This window comes from Vulpes vulpes, chromosome X (assembly GCF_048418805.1).
Source record: "Vulpes vulpes isolate BD-2025 chromosome X, VulVul3, whole genome shotgun sequence".
Lineage (NCBI taxonomy): Eukaryota > Metazoa > Chordata > Mammalia > Carnivora > Canidae > Vulpes > Vulpes vulpes.
Window position 1 is genome coordinate 106,999,333 of NC_132796.1, and position 27,026 is coordinate 107,026,358.

The window sequence follows — 27,026 nt, forward strand, 5'->3', positions numbered from 1 at the left end:
ATAGTTCCTATGATCTATCAAATACTCTTTTCTTCTCCTCTGTAGGTTTCCTGTGGTTCTAATTATACTGTCATCTAATCTGTTCTACAACAATTTTAAAGGAAATTTCTACTTTCAGAATTTTCCAAGAAAGACAAGAAAAATGGGGTGGAGTAGAGGAACTTGATCTTCAATTGCTTGAAAAGTATTATACTCCTATAACCATACAATATAATCTTCAAAGTATTAGTTACTTCGGGACAATTAACTTAAAAACTTGATGGGAGGAAAGAGTGAAGGGGGGCTTCAGTGAAAAAGTGGGGCTTTAGCTTTCATAATCAGCACTTTTAGCATACACTGCTTTGCCTTGTCCAAAGCATCCCCAAATAGACAATCTAATTATTTAAAGTTACTGAGCATAATGGATTTTTTAGTCTGATGCAGCAATTTGCATGAATTCATGTGACCAGAAATGTGTTTATTTTCCAAAGAAAATGACCTCCCAAGAGTAAAGGAACCACCCAGCTATAGGGCTTGATTTTCTTTTCAGGGCAGCTTTCTTATCTGCAGGTTGCCAAATGGGAATCTCTGTAGTTGTTTTATACAGCAGGGCGGACCTCAAGTGCTTTAAGAGATACAATCTCACATTGTTTAAGGCATGCTAAATTCTATTTAAAATGTTTATGGCTTTTTGTTTCAACACTGAGTACATGTTTGTAAATCTGAATTTGATTTGTAATATATTTTTTAAAGATTTTATATATTTATTTGAGAGAGAAAGAGAAAAAGAGCATGAGTAGGAGAGGAGGGGCCAAGGGAGAGGGAGAGGGAGAAACTGACTCCCCACTAGGAAGGGAGCCTGAAGCATGGCTTGATCCCAGGACCCAGAATGATGACCCATGCCCAATCGACAGAAGCCACCCGGGCATCCCTTGATTTGTAACAGTTTTTATCTAAAAAATCAATAGCAGGGATCCCTGGGTGGCGCAGCGGTTTAGCGCCTGCCTTCGGCCCAGGGCGTGATCCTGGAGACCCGGGATCGAATCCCACATCAGGCTCTCCGTGCATGGAGCCTGCTTCTCCCTCTGCCTATGTCTCTGCCTCTCTCTCTCTCTCTGTGACTATCATAAATAAATAAATAAAAATCTTAAAAAAAAATTAAAAAAAAAATCAATAGCATGACAATGGAGATTAATGGCGTATGCTCTCTCTTTTTTTTTTTAAGATTTTATTTGGGAGAGAGGGAGAGAACAGAGGGAGAGTCAGAGGGAGAAGCAGACTCCCTGCTGAGCAGGGAGCCTGATGCAGGGCTTGATTCCAGGACTCCAGGATCAAGACCTGAGTGGAAGACAGATGCTTAACCAACTGAGCCACCCAGGCACCCCAATGGCATGCCTAAACATAAAAGCTGACTGGCTCCATCATAAAGACAGAAAGTAGAGTGGTGATTAACAGAACTTAGAGGGAGGGGAGAATGGGGAATTATCTAATGGTACAGTTTTACAAAATAAAAAGAATTCTGAAAATGGATGGTAGTGACTGTTGCAAAACAGTATGAATGTACTTAATGCCACAGAACCATACATTTAAAAGTAGTTAAGATAGTAATTTGTTATGTGTACTTTACCACAATTAAAATAGTTTTATAAAACTAAATTGGTTTGTTTCTGAAGCATTACCAAAAAAACAAAAAACATTGTTTGGCTCCAAGGACACTGGGGTTTAAAGTACCCCCAACAAATCCTGAACCAAGGATTACTATGATTCCAATTCCTTGAGCCTGAAGACCATTAACAACAGAAATAGAGTGCAGTTGGGCAAAGCTTGTCTGGATAAATTTCCAGCTCTGCTCCTAACTGTGACTTGGACAACTGATTTAAACTTTGAGCTTCAGTTTCATTCTCTGTAAAATGTGGAAAATAATAGTACTTAAACCTCACCAGGGTTTTCTTTTTTCAAAAGATTATTTATTTTTTTGAGAGAGAGCATGTGCGCACACACATGTGAGTGGGGGGAGGACCAGAGGGAAAGAATCTCAAGCTGACCCCTTGCTAATTATGGAGCTGGATGTGGGGATATGTAGGGCTCAATCTCACAACCCTGAAATCACAACTTGGGTCGAAAGCAAGAGTCAGATGCTTAACCGACTGAGCCACCCAGGCATCCCCCCTCACCAGGTTTTACTGAAAGAATACCTGTCGAGTACATATGACAGTCAACTTTAGCTATTATTAGCAACCATGTGAATACACAAAGTTGATTTTCCCACACTGGAGAGAGGCATTCGTGCTCATTTTGGCAAAGGTGTTAAGAGGACAAGTGGGTGTGTATGGCTGTATATCAACACTCGGTGCTGATTCCAAGCGTTCTCCCCAATGGCTGACTGCTTATGGGGATATGTGGGCTCTAAGTTGAATCCAGGTTTTCTCAAAGGATGCTTCTGAGGAGGTCAGCAAGAGAAACCCCAGGGAACTTGGTCAAAATGCAGAGTCCTCTGTTCCAAGCGAAACCTAGTGAATCCCAGTCTCTGGAGGTAAGTCTTGGGAATCACATCCATAACTGGCTCTCATCAGACAAAATGAGGGGAAAGGGAAACCAAAGGGGATCTGGCTCCGCAGTAAGGCTTCCTAATTTCTCTTGCTTTGATTAACTTTACTAGCAGATGGTACATGGATCTTGACATCTATTTCCATGACCAGCCAAATGTCGTGTCTAATTTAATTTTTCTTCCCTCTCTTACCACCTCCTCCTCCTCCTCCTAATCTCATTCCTTGATGGAAAAGCATACCAGCCAAATTTAGGACTCAATCCTCTTGCCATCATACCACTTTCATTACCAGTTTGTTTACTTCCATTGTGGGAAAAGAAGATGAAACCAAATGTCATGTACTCAGAATAAAATTGCACAAACTTAGGTATTATAATATCCATTTCTAGGATCTACCTGGTTTCTCAGTTGGCCACTAAAGTCTTGGTATTGCTCTCTCCTTGACAAAGAAAAGTACCTTTGAAGAACCTTCCTCAGGGTAAATAAGATACCAACCTGGGGATTCTTTTGAGAACAACGATAATAATCCCAGAGCATTATTGACCTGAAGAGCATCCTGATTTTTGGGGAAGTGTGGAATTTTCTTTAGAACACAAGAGGACAAGTTTAGAAAATTAAACAGGAAAGTCACAAGTGGTCTCTGAAATGTTTTTCTCTGAGAAGTGCTTCTAGTTCATTCTTCCTGTCAAGCAGCCTTACACATTTTACCTGACAAGAAAACACAGTATTTCATCTGCAGTATCAGGAGCTGACAAAAGAGCCAAACTGTCTGCCATCAGCCACTAAAACCTTCCCTAGTGTTTAGACTATAACAGGAAGTAGGGTAGTCTGGGAAATGAAACAAGAATAACAATACATAACCTTGAAACCCTGCCCCCAACCTACTAGAAAAGTTACTAATAAAGTATCAACTGGAAGAAAACACCACAATCACTTTTCTGACAAGAGGAACATCAACAAAAATGGTGTTTTTTCTTGAAATTATTACATATAAGTGATCCTAGAGAAAATCATTATCTCCAGAAGCACCCTACCAGCCACACCAAGTTTTTTTCAAGTTCTTTTTCTAAACAAAGCAGAACCTGAGGCAGAAAGTGCAGTTCAAAATCCTAATACAATGAAGTTCATAAAAAGAAATCTAAGCTACAAGTGATAACATATTTGCATCCAGAGCTTTATTTTTTTTTTTTAATTTTTATTTATTTATGATAGTCACACAGAGAGAGAGAGAGAGGCAGAGACACAGGCAGAGGGAGAAGCAGGCTCCATGCACCGGGAGCCTGACGTGGGATTCGATCCCGGGTCTCCAGGATCGCGCCCTGGGCCAAAGGCAGGCGCCAAACCGCTGCGCCACCCAGGGATCCCTGCATCCAGAGCTTTACTGCAGGAATAATAATATTACCTACCTCAAAGAATTTGTGAGAGGATTCTGGGAGATAACTGTGTGTGAAGTACTTTATTTTTTTTTTAAGATTTTTTTTAAATTTATTTATTCATGAGAGACACAGAGAGAGAGAGAGAGGCAGAGACACAGGCAGAGGGAGAAGCAGGCTCCATGCAGAGAGCCCGATGCAGGACTCAATCCTGGGACCCCAGGATCACACCCTAGGCCGAAGGCAGGCGCTAAACCACTGAGCCACCCAAGGATGCCCTGTGAAGTACTTTAAACAGCACCTTGCATTTGCTAGAACTAAAAATGTTAGTTGCTGTCATTGTGGTTAGTTTTAAGAAACAATTACATGCAATAAACTTTAACACAACCAAACATTCTAGATTAATCTTGGTGATTTACTGAAATGGAAAGTTGACTTTCAAAACCAAGCCTGGGTGGCTCAATTGGTTAATGTCTGCCTTCAGCTTAGGTCATGATCCTGAGGTCCTGGGATGGAGCACCGAGTTGGGTTCCCTACTCAGTAGAGAGTCTGCTTTTACCTCTCCCTCTGCCCCTCCTCCCACTGGGGCTTTCTCACTCTCTCTCAAATGAATAAATAAAATTCTTAAAAAAAATTTTTTTAAAAAGCTTTAAAAAACCCCATTCCTGTACTGGCATTCTTCCACATTGTTGTTTCTTTTATTGCTTATACTTGGATTTCCTTTTAGTGCCTCAAAGGGAAATTAAGCAAGAGCAATTAACATCAATGACTGACCTTTTTAAAAGACACAACTTACCACCTTGCCAAGCACAGGTTGCATCATTTGTGGTGATAACAACCTTTAGGGTGGCAGCTTTAGGCTAAATAATACATGTGGCTGAGAAGATCCACAGGTCAACACAAGAGCAATCTCTTTGTATGTGGCTCAGTGAGAATCACTGACCAACCAGGCCGTGGCCCATTAACCACAAGCTATGCACACCTAATGACAGTACAGCTGACAGGGTCCTGAACAGAAGCAATTTTGGAAAAGAGGTATAAAGAAATTAAAGAATTGACTAGAATCCAGGGAGATGATAGGTAAGGCACTTCCACACATGCCTCACAAAAACCCACTGTGCTACAACTGGGAACACATTATCTTATTAAGAGGGAACACGGATGGGTAAAAAGAACAAAGAGTTCTACATTTCTAGTCAGGCTGCTTGGGTTTGAACCCTGGCTCTACCCCTTGAACGCTTTATGACTTTACCTTCCTTAACTTCGCTAAGCTTCAGGTTCCACTGAAAATATGGAGAGGAGTCAGTACATAATGCCCAAATAGGTCTTCGCACAGTGCCTGGCACACAGCTGGCACTCAATAATTCCTAGTTGTTACCATGAAAACAATAAAAATGGTGTGTCGGTAGCCAGAAAAGCGCACAAAGACCTATTTTTACCAATAATGTGGTCAAAATAGCAAAATGGTGACAAAGAAAAACACCAATAAAATCAAACACTAGAAATGTTACTAACAAAATAAAATCTTTTCTTAAATGTGTGTTTACAGGAATATCTAAGGAAAAGCAAGCTTGATCATATGATAAAGTATATATATGATTTCTGTGTCAATTCTGAAGACAATCTGACACCCTGAAAGAGCTTTAAAGGTCAACTTCATGGGGCACCTGAGTGGCTCAGTGGTTGAGTGCCTGCCTTTGGCTTGGGTTGTGATCCGGGGGTCCTGGGATTGAGTACCGCATCGGGCTCCCTACAGGGCGCCTGCTTCTCCCTCTATATACACATATATATGCCTATGTCTCTGCCTCTCTGTCTCTCATGAATAAATAAATAAAATCTTAAAAGAAAAAAAGGTCACCTTCATGGATTCATTCATTCACCTAACATTTATTGAGCATTTGCTATATACTAAGCAACGTTAGTTATCAGAGACTATGATAAATGGTAAAAACAGAAGCATGTGTAAAATGCTGCAATGGGCACAGAGCCACAGGGGTGAAGAAGATTCATTCTGGCCCAGGTATGTCCAAGAAGGGAGATCCAAGACAGCTTCAAAGAAGAAAGACATTTGAGTTGGGCCTAGGACTTCATCAGGGAACAGGAAAAAGATACCTCCAGAAAGGGAACAATAGGCACAAATACCTGGAGATATCTGGAGGCATCTGAGAATAATGGGAGCCTGTGAATAGGCCAGAGACTAGGGTATTGGGGAAGGAAGGAGTCATGGAAAGGAGGCTCCATGATAGGCCCAAGAAAACCGGAGAGGAATTTCAGCACCCTTAGGCTTTAGCATAGAGATAATCGAATAGGGTGAGACCAATGTTTTTAAAAAGCACCTTTGTGATAAAGAACTGCAAGAAAATACTTCAAAGGTCAGGATAGGGCACCTGGGTGGGTTAAGCGTCTGCCTCTTGGTTTTGGCTCAGGTCACAATCTCAGGGTTATGAGATCAAGCCCTGCTTCTGGCTCCGAGCTGGGCATGGAGTCTACTTGAGATTCTCTCCCTTTGCTCCTTCCTTCACTTGTGAACACGAGGTTTCTCTCTCAAAATAAATCAAGTCTTAAAAAAATTTCAGGTTAATAGTCCTTTTGAATGGAGGGCAGGTTTATGATTGCGATAGGGCACCTGGAGGAACTTTTGGGGTGACTTCAAGGTTCTATTTTTTGATCTGGATGGAGATTTAAAGTATGCTTGCCTTGTAATTTTTAAGCTACCAGCCAAATATGGTTGTTCGGTTTGTTGAGTCCTTGCATAGCTTTAGAATTTAAAAAGCTGGAAAGGAAGACACCCTCTTACACACTAGAGCCAGACTGAGGAAAAGAGGGAACTAGAATGAAGATAAGGAGAGAAGGTATTTATTGCCTCTAAATAAAAGATGATGAGGGCCAGGGCAAGGACAGTGGGAATGAGAAGGAAGTAAAGCCATTTGAGACGTTTCTTAAGACTTGACTGCCAGAGGATTAGAGAAGAGAAAAGTGAGTTCAGATTTGGACACATTGATACCTTTGGGACTTCAAATACAATACTTTCCTCCCTTTTAAATATATGGCTTTCCTTTGCCTTGGTACACATCTATTGATAGTAATATTCTATTCCCTATCACTCATAATTCATTCCAATTCATATTTTTGGCTTTCAAGTAGAAAAGCCAGGAGTTCTTGATGTAACAGCAAGACTTAGAAGAAAGGAGGAAGATGGTTGAGAGAGGTGTGTATAAACACACATAAAGGGGAAGCTCTTTGGTGAAATTAACAACTGTTAATAGTGAAAGACAGAAGTAAATGAATAACATCCCAAGTGAACTATTCTACTAAAATGGAAAAGATACGTAAGGCAAAGGCTAGTAGGTCAAAACTTCCCAACCTGATCAACAAATGTCAGGGAAGGGAATGCATCATGCAACCATCTTTTTTTCCCCCCACATGCCTGGGACATGTTAGTTATAAGTTACCTCAAGAAGAATAATAGAAATCCGAAAGTGAGAAGAGAGACGGATCACTGAGAAAAAGAGGTATTCCACACCAGGTCAGAGTACAGTGGAGGAGCAAGTGGTTTTGCTCATGCGTAAGCCAAAATGAACTGTCCTCATTTGAGAGAAGAGATGGCTATCAGCAAGTGTGTTAGACCAATTACAGAGTGGGCATGCCCGGCTGCTTTATCACAGAACAGGCACTCACCAAATGCATGGAGAACCAACTTCGCTAATACAGAGAAATATTAAGATTTTACCCTCCGACCCCCACCTCTATGGCATAATAACAATAAAACCTAGCTACCATTTATTGGATACAATACTCTATGTCAAGCACCGCCTGAGCCCTTAGCATGAATTACCTTGTGGAATCCTAACAGCAAGCCTGTGATGGGGTTGCCATTACTCACCCCCACATTGCAAATAAGAAACTTGCATCCCTTCAAGTGGAAACTCTGGAGAAATAAGATGTGAAAGAGGCTGCACAGGACGGACATGGACCAGGACAAAAAGGAGCGCCTGCTTCATATGTGGTCCAACCCAGGTCACCAGGGTAGAACACTACATTAGGGATAAGGGGCAAAGTCTCTAGTTGCTGATACAGTGATTTTGTAGGACCTTATCTCCAGCATGGCTCTGTCCTCTGGCGACATATGCTGGTGGCAGGCAGTTAGTGGTACGGAGGTTTGGGATTCTGGCCAGCTCTGTTTCTTTCCATCAGCAATATGACCAACATCTGGCAGTCAGCAAACATCAAGATGAATGAGTCTCCACTAATTCGTACGTTACAAACTAGAGTGTCAAAATTGGTCAAATTCCATTACAGAATTACAGTTCAGCTGCAATGAATACTAAATCCATATGAGCCATTAGGTGGGACTTTGAAATCTCTTCGCTCTATGGAAGTTTCTATTCTGGTAGCAGTTGTATGAGATTTGATCTTTATCACACTTTTCCTGGCAGCAGTAAAATTCCATTTCCATCAACTCTGTTTCCTCTCAGGAAAGAAGTCTCTCAGGAAATATTCAAAACATTGTTCTCAACAAAGTTCTCAAATATGAATCATTTTCAAGTGCCAGGAAGATATTCCTTCCCCCACTGTTTTTGCATCATAATATACTTTCCCTAAAACGACGGTTTTTGGACACATTTGCAAAGAAGAAAAAGAATTCTTCATTCTTCCCCCAATATGGCTTTGCTCAAAGCAATTCACTTTCCCTCAACTTACCTTCTCCAGATCCAAAGGAAGATCTGCTTTATTCAAGTTCTACCAATTCATTCACTCAACAAATATTTCCTGAGCACCTACTAGGTTTTTTGGTCCTGTAATAGGTGGTAGGGGTTCAAATAAGTGTATTAGGAATTAACCGGCAGAAATTAGGGGATGGTCATTGTAGGCGGTGGGACCATCATGTGACATGCTGACAACTTCTTTCAAGGAGATGCTTCCAAGAAGAAGAAACATTTAAGGCCTAGGGAGAGGAATTAAATGGAAGAAGAAAGGCATTTATGGAGGCCAGGAGGAAGGCCTCCAATTACAGGGAGCACAAATGAGCTGCTGCCTCAGAAATTCATCCCCAACGTCTGTGCTGAAGCCATACTTCTAACAGGCTGCACCTGACCAGTGAGTGAGTACAGCAGGGATAGGACTCCCCTGCCTTGGATTACCCAAAGGCTTTTCCTAACCTTCCTTCAAGGAACCTTCCTTCAACCGCACAGCAGCCTACAAAGTTTCTGCCTAGGCTACTCTCTCTTCTCTTCACTAGGGGTCAGACTTGCATCATGGACTAATGGCACTGCCATCCTTTTCATCTCCCTCTTTGTGGTCTTTTCACACAGGTGGTGGTTTCCCTCAATAAAAATCCCTTCCAGTTTAATCCTAAAATTCTGCTTCTCAGAGGACCCACACTAACACAGCATTCTCCAGAGCAGCCAGCATGAATAAACATTCAGAGGCATGAAAACTCATGAGTTGCTCTGAGTATCCTAAGGAGTGGTATGTGCCTGGAGCTTGCTGTGGAGGTATGGGGATAGAGGGAGAATAATCTGGGTCAAATCAGAGAAGGCCTTATATGTCGAATAAGAAACCTGGACATGGTCCTCTGAGAGGGAACCACCAGAAAGTATTACGAAGGTAAAGGGTATGTGTTTTCAAAAGATTGTTCTACTGGCAGAATGGAGGATGGACTGGAGGAAGCATAATATGGAAGAATCTCTAGGTAAGCTTCCATCTTGTCTGCTAGCTTGTGACGTCCTAATAAGTAGAATCATATTTTTAATATTTTCTTAATCTCTATGCTCCTGTAACGATTAGAATAGTGTTTAACACAAAGCAGCTACTCAAAGAAGCCCCAGGAAATCTATCAGGTTGGGTCTCTCCTTACTGTCCAACATTTTAAATTAAACCACCTTTTAAAAGTTTAACGACCAGCCTTTGAACATTTCTCCTTGAACACTGGAACTCTGCCTAGCCAATCCAGAAAAAGAAAGTTACATGTATGAAGGGTAGAAGTTACTCCCCAAACTCTATCCGCCACTAATTAGTTATCTCATGAACTCTCTTTGAAGCCCGGCATCTAATCACATTTGTTGATCCTAATTGTAAGGACAAAGGTCATTAGATATTTAGTTTTTGACTGTTTACCAGGTCAACGAAGTTTAGAGTCACATCAGGATCAAGGCCCAGAGGTCTTATGCAAAGAACACTGAGCAAAAATCAGAATTAGGTTTGGGATACTGGTGCAATATCTAATGGTATTCTTTGAGAAAACATATTGCTAAAGTCTATTTCTTTTCATCATAAAGTAGAAATAAGACCTACTTTATTTTATAAAATAAAAATTAAATCAGAAGATGTGCTCAATGTGCTTTGAAAATAGTGTATGTTAAATATTGTGTTGTTACTAATTTGTTAGCATGGTAGATCTCAAGGTAGTTCTTACTCCCCACCCCCCAAACAAACAAAAGGGCAGCAGGAGGAGCCTTTTGGAGATGATGAATATGTACATTAACCTGATTGTGATGATGATTTTAAGGGTGTATGCATATGTTCAGAACCCATCAAACTGTGTACATTAAATATATATGGTATTTTGTATAATGATCACACTTCGATAAACCTGTTTAAAAAAGACTAATGGGTGGGATCCCTGGGTGGCTCAGTGGTTTGGTCCCTGCATTCCGCCCAGGGCATGATCCTGGAGTCCCAGAATTGAGTCCCATGTCGGACTCCCTGCGTGGAGCCTGCTTCTCCCTCTGTCTATGTCTCTGCCTCTCTCTCTGTGTCTCTCATGAATAAATAAATAAAATCTTTAAAAAAAAGACTAATGGTTACCTATTCTGATTACAATAACACCAAGCAATGGTGTGGTATTATACAAAAATTCCCAAAATACGATAGATTTTCCTTTACTTTCATCTGTCAAACAGCACTTTTAGTTGGAAGGGTACTGCTAGGAAATCCAATAAGAATGAGAATCACTTCCCAGAAGCTATGGATTGCTGGAGCTGGAGCCAAGAGCCGTCCTGAGGTCCTGAACACTGAAAGGTCATTTGATGATGGCCTGATGCCCTTCCTTAGACTCAACCATTTTTCTTATTGTAATCTCCCTGACTTGACTGATGAAAACACAGCTCTTGGGCCCTACTTGTGATAACCAAAACAACCTTACTGGAAAAAGGAATCATTACCTTCAGTCTGAGTGGTTTGTGTAAGTTAGAAAAGGGAGTTTCAATGATTCAGAAACAGTCAGATTTGCAGGAGCTAAAAGACTAGAGCTAGCTATACATGGTTGGTTGCCCATGTAAAATGAAAATGGAATCTCCAGTCCTCTTGGCTGAGACAATCACTTCTAGACCACACAAAGACACACAGACACAAAAGTGTGCCCACACTCATTTCCAGGGCCCAAAGCATTCAGCTGTACCTTTTAAGCCTTTCAAATTTGCAAAATGATTTAGTAAATTGGTATTGTTTTGACTTAGGGAGGAGGGAGGTAAAAAGTACAGGAAATTAAGTCCATTTTTATTAAAAGGAACTTGCTTTAGGCTATTTTGGTAAAAGAACTAAATAAACTACAGAAATCATTCTAAGTCCCATTTGGCCTTTTCCAAACCCAAAGTAATTATTTCCAGTTATAAAGTGCATTTCATGGTAAGAAATCAATAATAAAATAATAATGATAGTAACAGACTCCACTATACTGAGCACATTCTATGTGCAAGGCACTCTACGAATATCATCTGTATTCCTCATAACAACCTTTGCTAACAGTTTACACTTCAGATTTTTTTTAAAGATTTGAGAGAGAGAGAGAGAGAGAGAGAGAGAGATGGCATGCACATGTGTGAGCAGGAAGAGGAGGAGAGGGAGAGAATCTCCAGCAGACTCCCTGCCAATTGCAGAGCCCAACGCAGGGCTTGATCCCACAACCCAAGAGCACGACCTGAGCCAAAATCAATGGTCAGATGCTTAACCGATTGAGCCACTCAGGCGCCTCTCCATTTCAGATCAAAAAAAAAAAAAAAAAAGTCTCAGACAAATGTGACACAAATCAAGTAAATGGCAGAGCTGACCTATAAATCAAGATATCTAAAAGCCCAGATTTTCAAATACCAATAGAAGGTGGTAGAACATTTCTCCCTCTCCTAATCTCCCTCTCCCACCCTCCCTTGTCTGTCTCCCCCCACCCCCCATATGCATTCATTAACAGAGAGAGGCAATATAATCCAGAGGGCTAATAAGGGTTTTATCAAACAAACCTGCATTTAAGTTCTGACCATAACAATTTACTGCAAGATTTCAATGCTACAAATTATTTGCTGGGCCTCAGTTTCCCATTAAATAAGATTAAACTGGGATGCCTGGGTGGGTCAGTGGTTGAAGGGTCTGCCGTTAGCTCAGGTCATGAACTCAGGGTCCTGGTATCGAGTCCTGTTCCAGGATCCCACAGGGAACCTCCTTCCTCTGTGTCTCTCATGAATAAATAAATAAAATCTTAAAAAATACGTTAAATTGAATTAAATAAATGTACTCATTGCCTAGTACAAAGACACTTGCTATATTTGTTGCCTGTCCGTTTGCTGTTTTGATAGCTTAAAGATCAAATGAAGATGAAGAAAAGCACTCTACCTGTATTGTATTATAGGTAAGGTTAGAACTTCTCTTAATAAAGATGGAAGTGGGGGCAGCCCGGGTGGCTCAACGGTTTAGCGCTGCCTTCAGCCCAGGGTGTGGTCCTGGAGACCCGGGATCAAGTCCCGTATCAGGCTCCCTGCATGGAGCCTGCTTCTCCCTCTGCCTCTGTCTGTCTGTCTCTCTCTCTGTCTCTCATGAATAAATTAAATCCTTAAAAAAAAAAAAGATGGAAGTGGTTCTATTGACCTATAAAACACACATATGATTAAGGAATTGTCAACCACTTTGTGGCACCTAACTATGATTTTTATCTATAAAATGTAAGAGAATAATATATAATGGTCACACGGGATATAGTCTAGGAATGCAAGTCTGGTTCAACATTCCTAACTCAAGTATTCCTAACTCAAGTAATGTCATCGACAATATCAATGAAGGAAGAATATCCATACATTTATACAAATGCAGAAAAAGTATGACATTCATTCAACAGCCATTCATGATTTTTAAAAACACTCAGGTAGGGGATCCCTGGGTGGCGCAGCGGTTTGGCGCCTGCCTTTGGCCCAGGGCGCGATCCTGGAGACCCGGGATCGAATCCCACATCAGGCTCCCAGTGCATGGAGCCTGCTTCTCTGCCTCTCTCTCTCTCTCTCTCTCTCTCTCTCTCTGTGACTATCATAAATTAAAAAAAAAAAAACAACTCAGGTAATTAGAAATAAAAGGTAACTTCACCATCCTGATAAAGAACATCAATGAAAAAACCTACAGCTAACCCATACTTACTGGTGTTAAGATTGAATGATTCCCTCCTAACATCAGAACTATGCAGGGACCACACTTACCACTTGTATTCAACATCATACTGGATAGAAGTCCTAGCTAATGCAGTAAGGGACAGAAAAAAATACAGATAAAATTGGGGAGGAGAAATAAACCTGTCTTTACTCACAGAAAACATAACAAAGTAGAAAATCTAAAAGAATCTACTAAAAATTAATAGATCTAATGACATTAGCAAGGTTAGAAAATATAAGATCACTCTACAAAACTGAATTTTGTTGTTTTTTTTTAAGGATTTTATTTATTTATTCATGAGAGACACAGAAAGAGGCAGAGACATAGGCAGAGGGAGAAGCAGGCTCCATGAAGAGAGCCCAATGTGGGACTTGCTCCCGGGACTCCGGGAGCACTCCCTGAGCCAAAGGCAGATGCTCAACTGCTGAGCCACTTAGGCGTCCCTGAATTTTGCTTTTATACATAGCAGTGAATGACTGGGGACTGAAATTTTTATAAGCACCATTTGCTATATGGCACCAATAAAATATCCAATACTCCAGGATCAATGTAACAAAGTACTATAAGATTTATATATTGAAAACTATGAAAAATGCTGATGAGAGAAATGAGAGATGCCAAGTAGAGTTACATATTCATTGGATCAGAGGACTCAATATTATCAATATTGTAATTCTCTCCCAAATTAATCTATAGATTCGATTCAACTCCAATTCAGTATTCAATTCAACACTCAAAATTCAAGAAAGCTTCTTTTTAAGAAATTTAGGTGATTCTAAAAGTTATATAGAAAAACAAATAATCTAGGACAACCAAAGCAATTTTGAAAAAGAAAAAGTTGGGGCAGCCCCTGTGGCGCAGCGGTTTAGTGCCGCCTGCAGCCTGGGGTGTGATCCTGGAGACCCGGGATCGAGTCCCACGTCAGGCTCCCTGCATGGAGCCTGCTTCTCCCTCTGCCTGTGTCTCTGCCTCTCTCTCTCTCTCTCTGTCTCTATGAATAAATAAATAAAAATCTTTAAAAAAAAAAAAGAAAAAGAAAGTTGGAGGCCTCAAACTCACTCATTTCAAGACTTACTATTAAACTACAACTATTCAAAACACTAGGATATTGGCAAAAGAATAAACCCTTAGATCAGTGGAACAGAGCAGACAGTCCAGAAATTGACCCACACATATACAGTCAATTGATTTTTGACAAAAATGTCAACTTAATTCAATAAAGGATAGTCTTTTAGTCTTTCAATAAATAATGATGGAATGATGGGGTATACTTATATTTCAGTGAACCTCAACCCAAACCTTACTCTATACATACAATTTGAAATTGATCATAGATGGAAATGTAAACGCTAAAGCTAAAAAACTTCTAGAAAAAAAATAGAAGCAAATCTTCATGACTTTGTATCTGATAATCATGTATAGGACAGAAGAACATGAACCATTAAAGAAAAAAATGATCATTTGAAATTCATCATAATTTAAAACGTTTGCTCTTTGAAAGACAGTTACAAAATAAAAAAGCAGACAGACAAGCCAGACTGAGAAAAGTATTTACAAAACAAATGAGATAAAGGGCTGATAACAAAAATATATATAGAACCCTTAAAACTGCATTTAAAAAACCTAAAAGTTAATAGACACTTGCTCAAAATCATTAGTCATGAGGAAATATGCAGAATGAAATTACAGTAAGATATCACTAGCTATGTACTAGAATGTCTAAAATTTAAAAAAAAGGCAATAACAAGGGTGTCAAGGATATGGAGCAACTAGAACATTCTATTGCTGGTAGGAATCAAAAACAGCATAGTTTGACAATTCCTTACAATGTTAAATAAACACTAATTCTAAAACCCACGCATCTCATTCCTTGGTATTTACCTAAGAGAACTATACACACAAAAACCCCAATATAAATGTTTATATCAGGGCACCTGGGTGGCTCAGCAAGTGAGCATCTGCCTTCAGCTCAGGTCGTGATCCCAGGGTCCTGGGATCGAGTCCAGCATCAGGAGCCTGCTTCTCCCTCTGCCTATGTCTCTGCCTCTCTCTGTGTCTCTCATGAATAAATAAATAAAATCCTTTTAAAAATGTTCATAACAAACAAGTTTTTTCGTAATAAAAAAAACTTAAATTACCCAAATGTCCATCATGGTGAATGGATAAACAAATTTTGATATGTTCATATAATGGAATTCTACTCAGCAATAAAAGGCAGCAAACTATGGATAAATGCAACAACATAGATGACTCAAAAGCATTATGTTAGGGGCACCTGGATGGCTCAGCTGGTTAAGTTTCCAACTCTTGTTTTCAGCTCAGGTTGTGATCTCAAGGTCTTGGGATTGAGCCCCATGTCAGGCTCCATGCTCAGTGGGGAGTCCCCTTGGTATTTTCTCTTTCCCTCTCCCTCTGTTCTTCCCACCTCCCCTCCATCTGCTCACACTCACTGGCTCTCTCTTAAAATAAATAAATAGGGGATCCCTGGGTGGCTCAACAGTTTAGCGCCTGCCTTCGGCCCAGAGCACAATCCTGGAGTCCCAGGATCGAGTCCCACATCAGGCTCCCTGCATGGAGCCTGCTTCTCCCTCTACCTGTGTCTCCGCCTCTCTCTCTCTCTCTGTACTCTCATGAATAAATAAATAAAATCTTTAAAAATAAAATAAAATAAAATAAATATTTTAGGAAAAAAAAGCATTATGTTAAAGTGAAATAAGCAAACTCAAAGGCTACACATTTTGATCCCTTTTATGAAACTCTAGAAATGGTAAAACTATTTATTATAGAGACAGAAATAAGAGCAGTAGTAAGGAGGGGGTTAACTACAAAGGAGAATGAGGGAATATTCTGGGTGACAGAAAACTCTATTATCTTGATTTCAGTGGTGGTACAACCTATAGAATTTTGTCAAAATTCATAGATTTGTAAATACCTAAAAAGGGTGAATTTTATTGTATGTAAATTACGCCTCAATAAACCAGAAAAACAAAACCAAAACTGCGTACCACGCCATCAGGTATGGCCATGTATTTTAGGCAGAGATCTACAACTGATCAAAATGAAAAGTGCTGAGTTTTAATCCGTCAGTGTAAGAATCAGGATTAAAGGACAGAAAGACAGGGAAGACTGACAAGGTTCATGACAGTTTTGTCTGTGTGTCTTTAACTGCTCATTGACATAGTTGTGTAAAAAAGGGCTTGGGTAAGAAGGTGATAAATGTGTAATTTAGGACCAATGTACCCCATTTGCTACTTATTTGAAACAAATCAACTTAAAATGATAAATGGCCACTAACTGTCCCTACCGACTGCTTGAGTTTGTAGATGACTCACTTAAAATGACTGCTTGAGGAGACAGGAACGTTAAAGTACTAATTTTCTTCATTTTGCAACTGTTCTGATTTACAAGAGCAGAGAAGAAGCACTTCTATTTTATGCAATTTCTTTGTCTTGATTAGAATTTGTTAGACTCACAGTAGAAGCTTATCTTGGCAGCAGAGGCTGCAGGGTGTGAGAAGGTGAAGAGTTGTCCAAAACCCCCAACGGGCCTTTTTCCCTGTTTGGTAGGCTGTTCAAGTGATAGTTGTAGGCAGGTTGTCTAGTGGTGGATAAACCTGTGTGCAAGGTCCCAGGTTTGCAGGGAGCTACTGTCAAAACAGTGGTAGGAGTCTTAAGTAGCATTCTCAGAGCCCAAGGCAGACATAACTGAAAAATAAACTACAGAACACTTGTCTTCATTTCTTCACTCATTTCTTCACCCAACAAATATTTACTGGCTGCCCATTCTGGCACAGGCCTTGTTAAGGTTGAAGACAGAGATGAATTCCTGGCCTACAGTAGCTTGCAATCTGCTGGTGGGCAGTGGTAGGGGTATATCAGGTGCAATAGCAGTCAACAGGCCAAAGTGCACCTGAATTGAAGAGGAAATCTATAGTTTTGATTTATTCCTCCCATTCTCTATCAGCTCTCAGAGCCCAAGAGTTCACCAAGAAGATAAAACTGGCAGCCATTCCAAGGAGCAAGAACAGCATATACAACAGAAATCTAAGTAAGTACGACAGAGCCAGGAAACTGCACAAAGTTCTGGGGCACTGAGAATCTGGTGAAAATGGTGTATGAGACCAGAGAGGTAGGCACGAACCAGGAAGGGTGAGAGCTTTTTGTAAGCTGTGCCAAAGGGTCAGATGTTAGTTTGAGGAAGAAGCAACATGAAGCCGATTAACAGTGTAACAGTGGAGTAACAAACCAAGATTTGCATTCAGAAAGATGATTCCAAGAGCAAGCCAAGAATAGACAGAGGCAAAAGGTAGATGCAGAGGAGATCCACCTTTCTTTTTTTGGGGAGTTGAAAACCTGGTGGTGGATCAGGAAGATGGTGTTGATTGAGGCAGCAGAGAGAGGTTCTTCACAAACCCAACCTTCAGGCATCAAAAAGAAATGCCCCATTCTCCCACCCATGGTCATCTCTAGCTAGCAATCATCATTGTTTCTCTTTATACCCCACTAGAGTAGCATTTCCCTAAGGACAAGAATGGTGATACATACAGACACACATACTTCCAGGGCCTAACAACAGATGTTTAGTAACTGTGTTGACTGACTGACTGACTGAATGAGTAAATAAATGAATGAACTGATAGTCTGGGCCCCAGAAACCATTAGGGGGCTGTTGTCAAATGCCACTGATGGGTTATGTTGGAAATTGATAAGCTACCCGTTACATGGAAAGTTGAACTGGGTATCTTTGGAAGTCTCTTCCAATGTGAAGATTTTATGATTCAAGGCCCCTGCCCTGTGAAAGTAACAAGTGACTGAAAAGGGGCCAGGTGAGATGTTTTAAAGAAAGCTAAAAAAATTGGTCCAATGAAAACTGTCAAGGGGTGAGTTTGTAGTATCAGGAAATAAATAAGCTAAAAAACAGACGAATTTTTTTATAGAGACCATACAAAAAGGGAACTGTCAAAATTAAGCTTCTGAAGGCAGTCAGCATAGTACACGTCAGGCCCCTCCATATCAGAGGGAGGGAATATCAGGTGCTTGGAGCGTAAACCCAGAAGCAAGGTCTAGAAAGAAACAGAAGTAGGCAAGGGGGCATAATTAGAAAAGGAAGAGTAGGCAGCAGTAGGCAGAGGTCCACATAAGTGAACAGTGAGCACCAAGATACTGAGCAATGAGAAAGCAGACAGAAGATGACAATAGGGAAAATCTGGTAAAAAGCAATTACTAAGCATCAACATCACCAATGGTCAGCAAAGTCCCAATGACAGGCATGGGTCTAGGCAAAGCTCAAGTTCCCAAGAGGCTTGGCTAAAAGAAAGCATACTCCTATCCTGGGGTACTGCCCACTGTACCCAGAAAAGGACTTCACAGGGGTGAAAGAGAATAGGGCCCAGTTTCTGGCATGGAAATACAAATCCAGTCTTTTTTTTTTTTTTTTTTTTGATAGGCACGCAGTGAGAGAGAGAGAGAGGCAGAGACAGAGACACAGGCAGAGGGAGAAGCAGGCTCCATGCACCGGGAGCCCGACGTGGGATTCGATCCCGGGTCTCCAGGATCGCGCCCTGGGCCAAAGGCAGGCGCCAAACCGCTGCGCCACCCAGGGATCCCTACAAATCCAGTCTTAATCATAAGGAACTAGGCAAGAGAAGCCTTACAAAAACCTAAGCACACAAAGTCAGAATGAGACTGGCAGACACACTGACCTGCTGAGCTAAGCAACTTAAGGTTCCTGAAATTCTCCCCGACTCAAGACAGGCTGGGGCCCAACAGTGGTTCAGGGCTGACCCGTCCCAACTCTGTCCACTGGAAAACTGTGAAGACATGGAAGTCAGCAGGCCTCAGAGCCCTCCTAACATCGGACAGCATGAGGCAAGGCCATAAGCAGAGAATACCAATGAGAGAGACAGAGACAGTGTGTCACATGGGAAAGAGCAGCGAAAAGTAATTACAGAATTCCAATTACAGAGATCTCTTCTCTGCTTTCTCCACCCGCCACCACACTGCCCTAATCCAGAATACATTTCTTAAAAAGCTCTATGGCCCATAGGTATTACACAGAAATCTATTCATTTTTATATTTACGGCCATACCTAGAAAAAAATAATTATTAGGCATCAGTTCCTTGGTCAAGACCCATGCCCCCAACTACATATACAACGTTTTATGGGAAGATCAGATTCCCACTACATTTTTTCCTAATGTACCCATATCATGATCAGGGATGATCATGAACATATAATTGAGGGGACATCCCATACTGCTACTCTTATTTCCCATTCTGAACCACAGACTTACACATATCCTTAATGGTTTTAAGCAACACTCTGGCCTATCTACTCTCACTGTACAGATAAAAGTCTGAGGACCACTGAGGAAAGTTATATGAAAAACTGCCTCAAAAATTACACAAAAAAACTAGTGGTGGAGCCAGCAATAAAATTTCGATGCCTTTACTCCTTCAATGTTTGCAGTGTCAACAAATGTGGTACAGATGCCAGTCATTAGGAAGCAAACTTGAGTCAAATGCAATCCCATTCTTATTTTTAACCCTTCCCACTGAGCTCACACATAGCCCAACAGAAAACCTCTTTTCATCTGCACAGACGTTCTTTGATACATGACAGAGTAGAAATCCACTAGAGGTTACACAATTTAGATTATCCAACTCCAAAGCAAGAGAAAGCCTCAAGCAACACCATCTGATTATGAGATTTTGCTGCTTTGGAGAATTAATCAAATTCATCCTAGAGGCTCATCTGCTGCATGATACACTCATTCCTTGATATCGACACTCCCTAACAAATTTCAACACAAGATGTGCTGATGACTTCTCTTCCTAGTACTTTCTGATCTTCATCTGTTACTATGACTAGCATTTGAAGCAATGTAAATAAGCAGGAGGTTGCTTGATTCCTAATATCTATATAATCCTTTGTACTTATATGAAAGCTGGGAAGATAGAAAGGGTCTCATTTACAAAATACTTTTCACTGTTACTTCTGAATATAATATAAATGAAAAGAGGTGAGAAAGTCTAATAACTGGCAAATCATGAATAACTGAGTTGCTATAACATTTGAAGAATGTGATTTAAATTATTCAACAATATTCATCTGTAATCAAATAGAATTTTGTTGACAACTTGGTATATTTAGAAAAGCTAAACAAATATATATTGTACACCAAAAACTTAACCTTGACCCACTTTTGTTACCTAAAAGTATACGCTGTTCCTTAAGTACAGTTTATTCTTCCAATTAGTGGGCCCTGAATAAAAAAAAACTAAAATTGGGACACCTGGGTGGCTCAGCAGTTGAGCCTCTGCCTTTGCCTCTGGAATTCTGGAACTGAGTCCTGCTTTGGGCTCCTGCACGGAAGCCTGCTTCTCCTCCCTCTGCCTATGTCTCTGCCTCTCTCTGTCTCTCATGAATAAATAAATAAAATCTAAAAAAAAAAAACCACCTAAAATTTACCTAAAACCACATTTTCTTTAACTCACAATAACTTATGTTGAACAAATAAGTGAAACGAGCTATATTCATCTCCAGAATCACAGAGGTAAGAAAAAAAATCAATGAAAAATTTCTATTGTAAAAAAAGAGTAACTCTGTGAAGAAACTTAACAAATACTACCCCAGCCAGGTGATCAAGTTGATACCATCAGCGACAAGTCATGCTGATACTACACATGGTGGATATGATGCAATGAGAACAGCCCTTTACTTCTCTAGCCTTCTTCTAAAAAGCCATGACCCACATCTTACCTTGAGGAAAACAATGGACAAATCTTAGTTGAGGGATATTCTACAAAGTCCCTCATCAGTATTCTTCAAAAATCTCAACGTCACGAAAACCAAGGAAAATCTGAAAAACTGTCACAGCCAAGAAGCCTAAGGAGATGTGAGGACTAAATATAATATGGTATCCTAGATGCAATCCTGGAACAGAAAAAGGACATTAGGGACAAACTAAAGAGATGAGAAGTATGGACTTTAGATAATATCAACATTGGTTCATTAATTATGACAAATATATCATACTAACTAAGATAAGATACAGGGAAACTGCATGTGGGTATATATGCAAACGTAAAGTTCCTGTAGGGGCACTTAGGTGGCTCAGTGTTTGAGTATCTGCCTTCAGCTCAGGTCATAATCCCAGGGTCCTGGGATCAAGTCCCAATCAAGCTCCTCGCAAGGAGCCTGCTTCTCCCTCTGCCTGTATCTCTGCCTCTCTGTGTCTCTCATGAATTAAAAAAAAAAAAAAAAAGGTTCCTGTAAATCTAAAAGTGTTTCAAATGAAAAAGTTTACTAACAGACGTTAAAAACAAATTTTGAAAATGAGTACTGGATTCTTACATGTAGCGAACAGATGCAATATATAAGAGATATTAGACGGTGACATTGAGAAATTAAGTGTAAACCCAAACACTAAAGCTAACACTCTCCTTTTTTGGCATCTCTCTCAAACTCAAGGAGTCATCTTAGACCATATTAGCCTGAACTTACGTTAATAAATATACACAGCAAAAAAAAGTCCCCAATTTTTCTATCTGCCTTATGGCAAATGTGTTGTTTTCGGTCACATGAAATGTATTGAATCATAATGAGGCATGCTGCTGGTTATCTTCTCTACTGAGGAGTCAAACCAGAACTTCAAAACTATTAATAATGTACTAAAGGTTAACTTCAACAAAAAGCTAACTGTTCACTTCCTGTGTGCCTTTCCTTCTGGAACCATCTTTCTGAGAAGTGCTTTAAGTGTCTGTCAGAAGCCAAGCACATGAATTAGGGATGGAAGGGGAGCTGACCCTGGTCATCTGTCTTGGAGCAAGTACTATCACTTGCTTTAATTCCTCTTCCATCATCCTTTGCTCCCTCTGAATCTGGTGATATCTAGGAGCGAACTTTGTTTATGACACACGCTGTATATCATTTGAAGAAGCTTTGTGTTTATGTGAAGCAAAGCAGTGTTCTTTTTCAAAGCTCTCAGTTCTTAAAATATCGGAACTTGCAAAAAACCACATGCAGGGTAGTCATTATCCCTTCAGATCAATAGCTCAGTCACTGCTATGAGATATTAAAAAAGGAGTTAGGGAGACAAGCAAATCTTTAGAGTTGCCATCTATTCTGGCAAAAAGCAGCATAGTTGAGAGGCACAAACATATTAAAACCCATTTTAGCAAGTGAGTTCTTGCCAAGCAAAAAATCCTGGACCACTCTGTCTACCTAAGTGTTTTCACAGTGGTTTGAGCTAGCCGGCAATTAAATTCTAGGCACAGTTACAGGCAAACAGAGGCTTGGAGGTTGAGGAATGAGAGTGGATGTGGGCAACAGCTGGACACGGAGCATTTGCAAAACACATTAACTAACCGCCTCCAGCACAAATATTCACAAAAATATTCATTAATGTTACATCCCTTCACCAACTGAATACACTTCACACTTTGAATAAGAATTTGAAATGTGTCAGTTGCCTATACCTGTCTCTGATTAAAGTAAAACTTAAAGGGAGATACCACAAAATAATGGAGAAGATTCCGCTCAGTAAGAAGTATGCTATCTGGAAACTCACATTTAAAAAACAATCTCTTGGGGGCGCCTGACTGTCTCAGTCAGGAGAGCATGTGGCTATTGACCTTAGGGTCAAGAGTTCTCACCCCATGTTGGGGGCAGAGTTTACTTTAAAAAAAAAAATCTCTTAGGGGCGCCTGGATGACGCAGTCAGTTAAGTGTCCAACTCTTAGTTTCAGCTCAGGTCATGATCTCAGGGTTGTGAGATTGAGCCCCACGTGCCCTGCATCCCCCGAGGTGGGCTCCACACTCAGCATGGAGTCAGCTTGAGATTCTCCCTGCCCCTACTGCCTCGTGCTCTCTCTCAAATAAATAAATAAATAAATCTTTTTAAAAATATCTCTCAGAATACACTTAGTGACTTATTTCCAAAGAGTTTTATGGAAAGGAGAAAAAATTAGTAGCTTTATTTACAGTAACAATCTGGTAAACACTCTTTAGACAAGTGATTAGGGTCAACACCAAGAGTGATTAAGTCATGTTGAGGATATGTACCCTTGATATGGTGTGATGAAAATGGTACTTCATCTCTTCAGTCCTTCTCCCAAAATGCAACAGCCCCAGTCTAATCATAAGAAAAACAGACAAATCTCAACTGACAAACATAGTATAAAATACCTGACCAGTACTGCTTAAAACTCAACATCATTTAAACCAAGGGAAATCTGAGAAACTGTGGCAGCCACGAGGAATCTAAGGAAATATGGTACCTAAACATGATGCGGTATCCTGAGTAGTACCCTAGAACAGAAAAATGATATTCATGGAAAACTGAAGAAATATAAATAAAGTATGGACTTTAGTTAATAATGTACTCATATTGGAACGCCTGGGTGGCTCAGTGGTTCAGCGTCTGCCTTTAGCTCAGGGCGTGATCCCGGTGTCCCAGGGTCAAGTCCCGCATCAGGCTCTTCACAGGGAGCCTGCATCTCCCTCTGCCTATGTCTCTGGCCTCTCTCTGTGTGTCTCTCATGAATAAACAGTCTTTAAAAAATAATAATAATATATTCATATTGGTTCATTAATTGTGACAAATTGTAGATTACTAGTGTAAGATGTTTATAATATAGGAAACTGCACATGGGATATATGAAAACTGTACGATCTAAACAACTTCTGTAAATCTATAAATATTCTACAATTTAACGATCTTAAAAATATTTTTAAAATATTTTCTTGGTTTTCTCCCATCCCCATTCAAATCTTGTGCTTCTGGGCAGCCCGGGTGGCTCAGCGGTTTAGCGCCACCTTCAGCTCAGGGCATGATCCTGGAGACCTGGGATCAAGTCCCCCATCGGGCTTCCTGCATGGAGCCTGCTTCGCCCTCTGTGTCTCTGCCTCTCTCTCTCTCTCTCTCTCTCTGCCTCTCATGAATAAACAAATAAAATATTTTTTTAAAAAATATTGTGCTTCTAACCAATTATCCGAAAGACAATCAATGAGCCTTGGGCATCTACTGTGAGAAAAAAAAAAAAACCTGCCATAATTTTCTGTGGGTCACCTAATAGTCATCGGGTGGGAATGGTTTGTCAAAATTGTGTCCTGGAGTCAAACAAGGAGCAAATTTAAAGACAAAGGCAAGGGGCACCAGTTGATTAAATGTCTGCCTTTGGCTCAGGTCATGATCTCAGGGTCCTAGGACTGAACCCTGCATTGGGCTCCCTACTCAACGGGGAGTTTCCCTATGCCTCTCACTCCTGCTCGTTCTTGCTCTCTTTCAAATAAATAAATAAATAAAATCTTAAAAAAAATAAAGGCAAAATCAAGGACGAGTGACCTTTAACAATGCAGTCAATCTATCAGCAGTTTGATGGTGTAAGCACAGCCCCAGAATCTAAACGAAGCCAAGAATATGCACATCCAAACCTTGCTAATACTTTGAAATGCTTTAAATAGAGGTCTAGAAACTACAACCTAAGCTTTAGCAAGAAATTCTTTTAACCCTGTGTAATAAACACTTTAAAAAACAATTTTAAAAATAGAGCTCCAACACTGGAATCATGGGCAGCATCAGTTTTACAATCATTTCCTGGATTTGGATGGCACTAGATAAAAGTTGGATTCAGAGAGGTGAAGGTTGGAAAATACTATGTAATTTTTAAAGTCCAGGTTTGGGTTGATTGATCAAGCCGGCCTTGTTTACATTTCAGTGGACCTCTGAAGACATGAACTGATAAAATGGCAGAGGGGTGGGGGACAGCTGGAAAGTAGTTTCTTACTCACGGTTGGTCAGAAATAACGTAACTTAATTTCAAAATTGGTTTAAAACAGCACTTCATATTTTAGCCAGTCTTCAGTTAATATATTTATAGAACACTGCTTCTTAAACATTCTTATGCATCACCATCACCTGGAAAGTTTGATGAAAACACAGGTATAGCCAGTCCCCACCCGAGATTGTGATGCACTCTGAGTCAGAGGCCTCACAATTGCATTTCTGACAGCTTCCCTGTGATGCACATACTGGTCTTTTCTCAATATTCCAGCATTAGAGGGCCTATGATCCTAAATAAAGTTCAAAACCAAATCTAAATGATTTGGGAATTTTCTGCTCTTTTTCTTTAGCAACAAGTATTTTTTGAACATTTAATCCAGTGCTCAGCATTATCCTAGACACTGACTCTACACATAGAGCAGCGAATAAGTAAAGGCACACGTGCCCTCTTAGATCTAGTTCTACAGAGGGAGGCAGCTAATAACCAGTTCCAAGTCTCATTATTTTTTTTAAGATTTTATTTATTTATTCATGAGAGACACAGAAAGAGGCAGAAACATAGGCAGAGGGAAAAGCAGGCTCCCTGTGGGGAGTCTGATGTGGGACTTGATCCCAAGACCCTGGGATCACGACCTGAGCCCAAGGCAGATGCTCAATCACTGAGCCACCCAGGCATTTCCCAAGACTCATTATTAATTACAGCTGCAGTTCTCCCTCTCCCTCTGCTGCTCCCCCTGCTTGTGCTTTCTCTCTCTCTTTCTAATAAATAAATAAAATCTTTAAAAACAACAACTGCAGAAAGACCTACTTAAGTACAAGGGGCTATGGCACCCTGGGAGACTGGGTGACCTGACCTCGGAGGGGATAACGGAAGGCTTTTCCTTAAGGAAGTGATGCCTGAGCTTAGTTCTGAAGGAGGAATAACAATGAGGTGTTTGGGGAGAGGGTTCTACACAGTGGGAGCAGTGTGCAGTAGGAGGATAGAACCCTGAGGGAAGGCCAGTGGGACTGCAATGTACAAGGGATGGGTCAGAGGTCAGAGATGTTGCACAGGCAAGCAGAGCCTGGCAGACATGATAAGAAGGAGTTTAAATCTAACCTTCGGTGTGAGGGGAGCCACAAGGGAGTCTTAGCATGAAAATGACTTTAATGTAAGTTAAAAAAAAAAAAAAATCAGTCTAGCTGCTTTGCAGAATGGATTCAGAGTGCCCAGGGTGTATCCAAAATATATCCAGGAGGCATACTGTTAGAATTTGGTGATGGACTGCAGAAGATGGAATGAGGGAGAGAATGAAAGACTCAAGGGTAACTTCTAAGACTGTATAACACGCTATGGAATGATTAGCAGTGCTTTTCCAATGTGACTTGTGCTTTTCTCCGTGCCTAGGAAAAGACGACTCACAAAAATAAACAGGAGGATAACAGATCAGATGCTTCCCTTTTCCAAGAAGGGAAAATGCCTTTTGAGAGTATATCTATTAGGCTCAAAGTGAACCTTATTGTCTCCTTTCACTCTTCTCGAAGCAAAGACTGACAGGGCTAGTCCTCTCATTTAGAAGAGCATTTAATTTTTACCTTTTTGCATGGCATTTATCGCTTTTTGCCTCATATTTTTGTTACATATTCTATGTATCTTATTTCCTTTTTCCAAACTGTAAGTTCCCTAATGAAAGATAATAATCACTACAGCAACAAGAAATTCCAGAGATAATCTATGTCCTGAAATCTAGAGGTGCTGGAGGTGGGAAGGGGATTAGAGAAAAAACAGGCAGAAAAGCCTTTCCTTTTGTCCCATGAACCTAATGGGGTGTCCTTTAAAAATGGTGCACAGGAGTACAAGGTGCTCATGAAGTATTTTACATTGAAATATACTGAAATCACCACTGGAATATAATGAAATAAAATAGAAAAGGCTTGCAAAGCACTGCTTTC

General features: G+C 40.4%; 1 protein-coding gene and 1 pseudogene across 9 annotated transcripts in view; one reads left to right on the forward strand and one right to left on the reverse strand.

Annotated features, from left to right (window-relative positions):
• ATP11C (ATPase phospholipid transporting 11C (ATP11C blood group)) overlaps positions 1-27,026 on the reverse strand; it is a 181,928-nt gene that overhangs the window by 129,443 nt on the left and 25,459 nt on the right. The window lies entirely within an intron of this gene.
• On the forward strand, positions 12,731-12,820 carry LOC112927693 (U6atac minor spliceosomal RNA; annotated as a pseudogene).